The sequence below is a fragment of the Aquarana catesbeiana genome, linkage group LG05, assembly GCF_042186555.1.
Source record: "Aquarana catesbeiana isolate 2022-GZ linkage group LG05, ASM4218655v1, whole genome shotgun sequence".
Taxonomy (NCBI): domain Eukaryota; kingdom Metazoa; phylum Chordata; class Amphibia; order Anura; family Ranidae; genus Aquarana; species Aquarana catesbeiana.
The window spans coordinates 581,381,813-581,391,780 of NC_133328.1; the positions used below are offsets into that span (position 1 = coordinate 581,381,813).

At 45.3% G+C, this 9,968-nt stretch overlaps 1 long non-coding RNA gene across 1 annotated transcript in view; it reads left to right on the plus strand.

Annotated features, from left to right (window-relative positions):
* Window positions 1–9,372: 9,372 nt before the first annotated feature.
* The window catches only part of LOC141146156 (uncharacterized), a 49,663-nt gene continuing 49,067 nt past the window's right edge, over window positions 9,373–9,968 (plus strand). Inside the window, exon 1 of the long non-coding RNA XR_012244737.1 lies at window positions 9,373–9,759. This is a non-coding gene — a long non-coding RNA (uncharacterized lncRNA). The remainder of the gene's footprint in view (window positions 9,760–9,968) is intronic.

Consider the following 9,968-nt stretch of genomic DNA (forward strand, 5'->3'; position numbering starts at 1 on the left):
TCATTTATCAGACTTCAGTTCTTTCAGTCATGGAGGCTCAGAATTACATGTGGGCATTAACAGCTTCCTGTTTTTAAGAATCTATGAACAGCGTCCTGCTGGACCCTCTAACCAGCCATGATCTGCTTGCATTGCACAGCGAAGTATAGGGAAGAAGAGAGACCCAGTAAAGGTGTCCCAGGGTCGAACATTAGGTATGTAATGAAAACAGAGAGGTTTTATTTAACCTTTCGACACCCAGCTCACACATAGGCTCTGTTCACATCTGAATTTGCCGCGATTCCTGTCACTTCCAATGGCACCCCGATGTCGGCATTATTTTGCAGCCTGATGAATCGCGGTAAAAAAACGCAAACAGAATCATGGGATGCCCGTCGTCCTAAAGAAATAGTGAAAGTGACGGGGATCGCACGGGCGTTCTGCGATTTGCCGCTGTTTTTAAATTGCGGCGATTCAGAACGCTCATATGTAAACAGAGCCATAAGTACAGCCAGAGGCGGCCCTAGGCTTTGTGAGGCCTTAGGCAAAACTTAATCACGAGGCCCCATTCACGCCTATAATGGGAAAAAGAATTCAAGCGAAAAAATAAATAATTGTATAAATCTCCTATATTAGGAGCCTTGAATCCTATGAACTATGAATTCACAGTTTCTAAAATGTTCTCTTACCAATTATTCTCTAATCAAATATCATTAAACATAGGGTATGTATGCAATATATATATATTTCTCCATTTACATGAAGGTCAGGTTAATATAACCCAACACAGAGTTCCCCCTTACATCAGAGTCTGCAGGATTCCCCCTTACAGTGCAAGGGGAAATTTGATGAAAAGGGGAATGCTGCAAATCATGATATAAGAGGGAATGCTGCAGACTGGTGTAAAGGGGAACTCTGATGTAAGGGGGCTCTGGTGACCAGAGATCACCTTATATCATGAATTATATTATGAATTCTGCTGCTAGACTAATACACCTCACTAACCGATCTGTGACTGCTGTTCCTCTCTGCCAATCCCTTCACTGGCTTCCCCTACCCCACCGTGTAAAATTCAAAATGCAAACCATAACATACAAGGCCATTCACAACATCGCCCCCATCTACATCACCAACCTCATCTGCAAATCGTGAATAATAATAATATTAGAGTGCACAGCATTCCCCTTTCCATCAGAGTTCCCCTTTACATCAGGGTCCGCAGAGTTTCAACTTGCATCTAAAATGGGAACTCTGATATGGAGGGGACTCTGGTGACCACAGACCACCTTACACAGAGTGAATGCACTAAGGTAAGGGGTTATTGATATCAGGGGGAACTTTTAAATCAGTGCCCCTTTACCTTACTGTATTCACTCCCCCCTTACATCAGTGATCCCCCTAAGACTGGCCTTGCAGTGCTGTCACTGACCTCCTCTCAGGTGCACCTTGCAGAGCTCAGTCAGACGGTCCTCTCTGGGCTCCAGCTTGGTGGCTCTGGTTTCATCCTTTATTATCCTCTCCACAGTCTACACACATCTGACTCCTCACATGACCCCCCTTCCTGGCAGCACTCCTGCTCTTGCATCCTCTGTACCCCCCCAGACTGCAGATATGATACAAGAGATGGTCAGAGACTGTGCAGACATGATACAGGAGATGGATGATCAAAAGCAAACAGTCAGCGCAAAAACCTCATAAAAACTAGAAGCCGCTGAACACTAAAGGCAAATATATAAATCCTTTTTGGGTAAACAATAACAGACAGTGCAGCGCTAAAGGGATACTCTAACAATCAGAAATAATGATAAATGTCCATAAAGAAAGAGACACATAATTGTAGTAAAAAAGCCAAAAACATCAACGGTGGTAAAGGGTGCTTCATGCAAATTCTGAAGTGCTCCTTAATCCGTGCTCACACCACTTGCTAGCCAAACCACTCACCTTGCAAAATGGACCCCTGAGCTAACAGGAAGGTCACACAGGCATTCGCCACCAATGGTGGTTAAGGTTAAATCTTGAATGGAAAGCTGGGCACCTCTTTCGTTCAATAGCTTTAAATGATTTTCATCCATAATCACATGAGATGGTCAGAAAATGTGCGGACATTATACAGGAGACAGTCAGAGACTGTGCGGACATGATACAGTAGATGGTCAGAGACTGCAGATATGATACAGGAGACAGTCAGAGACTGTGCGGACATGATACAGGAGACGGTCAGAGACTGTGCGGACATGATACAGGAGACGGTCAGAGACTGTGCGGACATGATACAGGAGACGGTCAGAGACTGTGCGGACATGATACAGGAGACGGTCAGACTGTGCGGACATGATACAGGAGACGGTCAGAGACTGTGCGGACATGATACAGGAGACGGTCAGACTGTGCGGACATGATACAGGAGACGGTCAGAGACTGTGCGGACATGATACAGGAGACGGTCAGAGACTGTGCGGACATGATACAGGGGACGGTCAGAGACTGTGCGGGGTGTAGGGTGCAAAGTAGACTGATGATCCCTCTATACACTCCTTGGTTGCTACTACAAGCAGTGAAGCAGGAAAAGCCAACACATTCACTTTGAGCACCATTCTGGTAGATGTAGTCTCTACAGAGTGCAGGCACCGGTGGGCCAAGTCTAGTGTGTGGTGTGGAGAACTACAACTTCCACCATGCAATGTGGTGCCGGGACAAGGTCATCCAGTGCCCAGGGCGAAGGTGTCAGATTGCGCCTCCCTCCCACTCCCCAGGTGGAATAGGGGCTGGGGTGCAGTTTGTGGCGACATGCGCAGTTTAATAGTAGCATGCATTTTATTTTGCAGTAAAGCTTTGGGCCAACAGTGATGTAGAAATAATGTATCAGTGTGAGGAAAAAAGCCTGTGTGTTGTGTCACTAGAAGGAATAAATGCCCCTGCTTCTGTGGTGTGAGTCTAAAGCAAAGTAGACAGGGTTAGATTTTTTTTTTGTTCAGCTGGTGTGCGGAAGAAAAGATAAATTAATGGATTAACCCTATCCACACAAATGAGACAGATGGAGGAATTCTCCCCTTCTGTGCCATTGTATTCTGACAGTGGGACTCCCCCCCCCCAATGTCACAATACACTGATCAGTCTGCAAGCATTTGGCTTTGGCCGCTGATTGAAGGAAAGTTTTCTAGCATGGCTGTTCAACAGAAGCTGATCTACGGATTGATTTCTGTTGAACAGAAAGGAGGGAGGCCACACACAGACTGAAATGTGTCTGGTACCTACTGAACTGGCCGATTTTTGGTCTGCACCCAGCTTAAAGGGGGTTGTAAACCCTCATTAAGGAGAAAACATTTTGGCAGTGATCGCCCCCCCCCTTTATTTACCTGAGCCCCGAATTTCCCTCGGTGGAGACGTGCTGTCCCTCTCTCCACGGGGTCCCGGCTGTTGATTGGATATATTGATAACAGCGCAACCATTGGCTCCCGCTGCTGTCAATCAAATCCAATGATGCAGGCGCCGGGGGGGGGGCGATGGGAGGAGCCGTGAGGGCTGCCGTGGGACCCCAGAAGAGGAGGATCGGGGCCACTCCGTGCAAAACAAACTGCACAGTGGAGGTAAGTATGACATGTTTGTTATTTAAAAATAACACATACATAATATAATCACTTTAAGGGGCTCTGTGTGGTTGTGAAGGAGGAGCGGTGCAATCAGAGGGAGAGGGCAGCTCTGGTGCTAAATCTTGTGTTCTGTTGCCAGAAGTGAGCAGCCATTACCTGAGGATGGGAGCACCAGAGTGTGGACACTGCAGCAAGCTGTTTGTCAAATTTTTTGAAGTCACAAATATATATATACCAAAGAACTTTATATCTGCTATACTTGAAGAATTTGCATTTTGAATTAGAACTAGGGTTGCTACCTTTTCTTCAAGTCAAACCCAAACACTTTAGCGGCCCACAGCAATTTTTTTTTATAGTATAAACTATACATATAAGTCCCCCTTTACACCAGAGTCCACAGAGTTCCTTTTACATCTGAATCCACAGAGTTCCCCTTTTATATCTGAACTCGCAGAGTTCCTTTTCACTGTAAAGGGGGGGCTCTGCAAACTCTGATGTAAGGTAGAACTCTGGGGCCTCTAACATAAGGGATGCTCTGGAAACCCTGATTTAAAGGGGAAACACTGAGAACTTTGATGTACACTGTGGCCTCTGGTGTAAATGGGAACTCTGATGTAAGGGGTGCTCTGAGAACCCTGGTTTGCCTTAGTGTACTTACTCAGAGGCAGGAGAGAGAAGGGGGAGACTTCAGTCACAGACAGGGATGGATGGTGAGCTCATTCACCTTTTGGCAGTAAGCACCTCTCATCCAGTATTTGAGGCTGCCTGACTTCAAATTTCAAGCCCCAACTTTCCTTTTCTGAGGCATAGCGCCGGGGATTGGAGTGTGGACAGACAAAGAGGGGTAGGGGTGGGGGAAAGAGGTGTAGAGCGAGCCCTCTCTCCTTTCCTATCTGTGTGTGTTTTTTTTGGGGGGGGGGTTTGTTAGTGCTGGCTTTGGGCAGTGTGAAAGAGTGTAACAGACATTCTCAGCTTAGACAACTGCAGCCAGCAACACTGCTGGGAAGCCATAGTCCAGTCTAAATAATGTGTCCGGGTCTCAGACAGTCTGGCAACCCTAATTAGAATGTCACTGTATTATGCACTACAGCACCTTATGATTCACGTTTGTTATACTTACCTCATTGTTGCAGTGGTTTTGCACAAAGCAGGCCAGATCCTCCTCTTATCGGTTTACTCGCTAGTTCTCCTGGCTCCGCTTTCCTGCCGAGTGCCCCTACAGCAAGCAGCTTACTATGGAGCACCCGAGCCGCTGTACTCTGTATTCATTCAAGCACAGAGCTGTGATTCGGCCCCACCCCCTCTCTCTCATTGGCTCATTGACTTTGATTGAACACAGTGGGAACCAATGGCGCCCCACTGCTGTCTCAGCCAATGAGAAGGGAGACACCTGAGACTCTCGTGCAGCATCCGTGGATTGAGATGGGGCTCAGGTAAGTATTAGTGGGGGCTTTTGCACACAAGTTTTTTTTTTTTATCTTATTGCATAGAATGCATCAAGATAAAAAAAAACTTCTGACCTTAGAACCACTTTAAGCTTGGAATGGTTTTAGATTTTTCCTACACAACTCCTTCCAGGAAAAGTTTAATGCCTACACTACAGAACCAGCTGCACCAAAGACTCTGTTGTGTTAGCTTTCTGTATGTTTCAGACAGATAAGAGACCATGGGTTCTCAGCACAGACATATTTATTCAGGTATGCTTTGTACACACATATTTTGAAGCAAAATAAAAGAAATATACAAATAAATTAACAAGCGTTGTCAATTGTAACTGGCACTAGTGTTGTAAGCGGATCAAACTGGTGAGTAGAATCACGATATTGGACTGCAGCACAAGGCGAAACTCGTAGAACCACCCAGTAGCACCGTCTTGGCAATACTTATAAGAAACAACCCCAGAGCTGTTTCTATACTGACACCGGCTTTGCATTGTCGAAGTGAACTACATTGCACAGATGAACAGTACGGACACTGACCACCTCATGGACTGTTAGACTCGTTCTGGTAGATGGAGCAGCTGTGGCGGCCATGTTGTTCCAGCCCCCCCCCCAGTACTCTTACAATGGTTGTGCTCAGTCTCTGAATTCTGCTTCAATTTGCAGTTTTCCATGTCATCTGTCTATACAATTCCTCTAAAGCCCGACTCCCGAGTGAGTCTTTGGTAGGTAAATACATTTTTTTTTATCAATTACATACATGTTTTCTCTTAATTATCTACCACAGTCTTCGATAGGCCTGGGGTGCGTAATCAAGTCCCAGGTGGCCATAGAGGACTATAAAAGGAAAAAAAAAAAAAAAATTAAAATTCCCATACGACCAGGCACTTAACACCCAGTCTTTGCTGGAGGCACCAAAACCATCTCTCCGTTCCTCCTCTCCGTGAAACGATTGCGGGTATCCCCGCAGACATCGAGTCCGCGGGACCCGCAATCCTACTAACGGAGCTCACGGCAGGGTCACGCGCGCCGCTGCCGGCGCGCATGCAACCACACTGCAGCAAATTCAAAGGGACGTACAGGTACGCCCATTTGCCCAGCCGTGCCATTCTGCCGACGTATATGTACGTGCGGCGAGTGGTTAAGGTGAAAAAACACAAACCTTTACAACCCCTTTAACCTGTTACTGCCCGCCCACCGTCATATGACGTCATGGACTTTGAGCGGGTATATCTGAATAAAAAAGGAAAAAGAAAGGCGTCTCCAAGTGCAGTATGTAAAATTTAATAAAGTGCACAAAGGGTTAAAAGCACTTACAAGATTGTTGAGTGTTAAAAGACATGATAAAATCAAGAGTCCTCATCTGCGGCATGTGTCCATCCTCAGCATGGTGGTAGAGAGCAGTGTAGAGCTGTCCAGCAGCTGTAAAGTGTTCTCATGCGTGTTGGAAAGAGGAGGCAGCAGGGAAGCCTGTATTCACTGTGGGACACACAAGGCTGATGGTGTCAGTGTAGAGAAGGGGGTCGTAACGCGTTTCGGAGCATGTGCGGCTCCTTCGTCTGACGACGAAGCTGCTGGACGGCTCTACACTGCTCTTTACCACCATGCTGAGGATGGACACATGCCACAGATGAGGACTCCTGATTTTATCATGTCTTTTAACACTCCACACACTTGTAAGTGCTTTTAACCCTTTGTGCACTTTATTAAATTTTACATACTTCACTTAGAGGCACCTTTCTTTTTCCTTTTTTAAATCTTCAGAGTTGCTTCTCCTCTAACCAAAGTGCTGCCAGAGGTGCCATCTCATCACTATCATCCCTCTGACCAGCTACCCACCTCCACCAGAGCGCCCTTATCTCCTCTCGGGTATATCTGAATGATGCCTGTAGCTACAGACATCATTCAGATATTGCCGTTTTCAGCCGGCGAATCCCTACACCATAAGAACGTTCATAGCGGCTGTTCCGATCATTCTTACGGGAGGCGAGAGGGGACTTCCCCCCCTCCCGCCGCCCTCCGGTGCTGGTACCGACTCACCCTTACGATCGGTGAGGCGGAGAGCGGATCCGCCGGCGCCGGATGTTGATCATAGAGTTTTCCGGCGGACCGTATGGTCGCCGGAGTCTCTATGATCATTGGAGGCCGGGCGCGATGTTATGACGTCACGCCCGGCCTCTCCATTTAAAAAACCGGCGCCGCTTCGGCTGGGAAGCAGTGATCGGTTTATTTTTATTTTTTTATTTCAGGCTTCCCAGCCTAGAGGTGAGATGTGGGGTCTTATTGACCCCATATCTCACTATTAAGAGGACCTGTCATGTCATATTCCTATTACAAGGGATGTTTACATTCCTTGTAATATGCATAAAAGCGATCAAAATTTTTTTTTTTCAAAAAAGTGTCAAAATAAAAAAAAAAGAATATAAATATATTTACCAATAAAAAAAAAAAAAAAAAAAAAATTTAAAGCGCCCTCTGTCCCTGTGTAGAAGCGAACGCATACGTAAGTCCCGCCCACATTCGAAAACAGTGTTTAAACCACACATGTGAGGTATCGACGTAAACGTTGGAGCGAGAGCAATAATTTTGTCCCTAGACCTCCTCTGTAACTCAAAACATGTAACCAGTAAAAAAATTTCAAGCATCGCCTACAGGGATTTTTAAGTACCGAACTTTGGCGCCATTCCACGAGCGTGTGCAATTTTGAAGTGTGACATGTTAGGTATCTATTTACTCGGCGTAACTTCATCTTTCACAATATGCAAAAACATTGGGCTAAGTTTACCGTTTTGTTTTTTTCTTAAAACACAAAACAGTTTTTTTCCCAAAAAAACGCGTTCGAAAAATTGCTGCGCAAATACCGTGCGAGATAAAAAGTTGCAACAACCGCCATTGTATTCTCTAGGGTCTTTGCTAAAAAAACATATATAATGTTTGGGGTTCTATGTAATTTTCTAGCAAAAAAATTATGATTTTTACATGTAGGAGAGAAATGTCAGAATTGGCCTGGGTGGCAGTCCAGATGCGTTCCAGGTGCTTTTCTGCATGCGCATTTGATCCATTCCAGTGCGTTTTTGATGCAGTCCAGTGCTTTTTTTTTCCCCTCTTTTTTCTTAACCTTAAATAAGGACAAGTGTGTTGCAGTGCGTTTTTGGTGCATTTAGGTGCGTCCCAGTGCGTTTTTGATGCGTTTTACAGCGTTCAAGTACAGTCCAGTGCATAAAAAATGCAGCATGTTCTACTTTTTTTTCTGGAACTGGAACGCACTGGAACGAACTGCACTGGTGTGAACTATGCCATTGAAAACCATATAACCTACTTTCCATGCGTTTTTTGATGCAGAAAAAAAACGCACTGGACTGCATGTGGTGTGAACTGGCCCTAAATGTATATGTTTGTAATTTGTTAAATAAAGTGCAAATTTTTTATATTTCTATTGTCTGTCTATAACATACTAATACACATATACATATATACACACATACACACACACATAAACGTCGATACCTCCAAAAGCTGAAATTATCTTAACATCCTGCCCCCCACACATAATATACTTTCTATTCACTTGAATGGGCTGCCCTATGCACAATAAAACACACCAAAGCAGCTCATGTACCAAATTTTGGTGCTGAGAACGGTGTGTTTGGCAACATGCGGCAAAATCGCACCATGTTTGATGGATACAAGAGATAATGGCACCTCAAGCATGTCTTGCCACGTTTTCTGAATACATGGGCAGGAACACGCAATTCTGCCCGCATTTTCAGAACCGCCATATGTGAATTCATTTTAAGATGAGGCAACTCTGAACAATATAGCTATTTACAAAAAGATTAGCCAGGGAGCAGAGGGAACCTTAGTGGAGCGATTAGAGAACATTACACAGAGCCCGGCTGTGTAGGGCCCGCCCCCTTGATCACAACAGTCAATCCAAAAAATGGACGGAAAGCGTCATCAGTTGCTGAGACAGCCTCCGTCTTGTGTGATGGAAGTAAATTTGTATTACACTTGGGGGGGGACACAGAAAAATTGGGGGGGACATGGCCACCTCAGGCCCCATACTAGTGTAGTGCCCACCAGTTTGGGTGAGGGCTACAATAGAGTTTAGTGTTATATTAGGCTAAATTTGCCAGAATCTCACTCTGCAGTGTAATCTGGTGGGGTTGGATTTCTGGGGAGGTTTATTAGTGTAGAGGAGGGTGTGACCCCCTGCACTCTGCTTGAACAGTTTCCTTTGTTTTCTGGGGTATTGGCCTAGAAGACAGGAGGAATACAAGTGTGAGTGACAGGTAGCTTTTGGAAGACGCCTCTGGACCAATAGTTAATTTTTTGGGACAGGGGCGGGACTTCTCTTTAAGGCCTGGTCACATGCTTCCTGGGGCTCTTTTTTGTTCTGCATGAAGTTGAGAAGAGAACTTGCTGCAGGATGGAAGATCCAGGATCCGTGCGGGTGCTCTCCCCTACGGGGGAGGGGAAGCATGCACTGAGGATTATCATTTGGCTCTTCAACTATTGCAGCGAATGCCTATCGAGGCGGAACACCTCCTCAAAGATCTTCTTTCATCTTCATTTTGATCCTTTTTTTCTTCTTTCAAGTCAACTGTGAAGTAAGAAGTTTAGAGGAGGAAAGGAAGATATTACACAGAAAACTTTACTTCTGTGAAGAAATCATTAAAAATCTGAAAGAAAAACAAAAGGACCTGGTGTTCGAAATTCAATACCTCAGGAAAATTGTGAAGGAGAAGCAGGTAAGTGACAGGTTTATTTACTAAGGTGTCCTTTTATCAAAGTGCGGTAAAATACCGCTTTTCAGTTCTCAGGCATTCTCAGAGGAGATCGCTCTCCTCTGAGTGCCTGTTTATGAAAGTGTGTAGATCGCTTCTCATGTTGAGTTGAGGAGCGATCTACAAATGCCGGGAACTCCTGAGAATGGCTCCTCTCACTATAATCTTGCGTG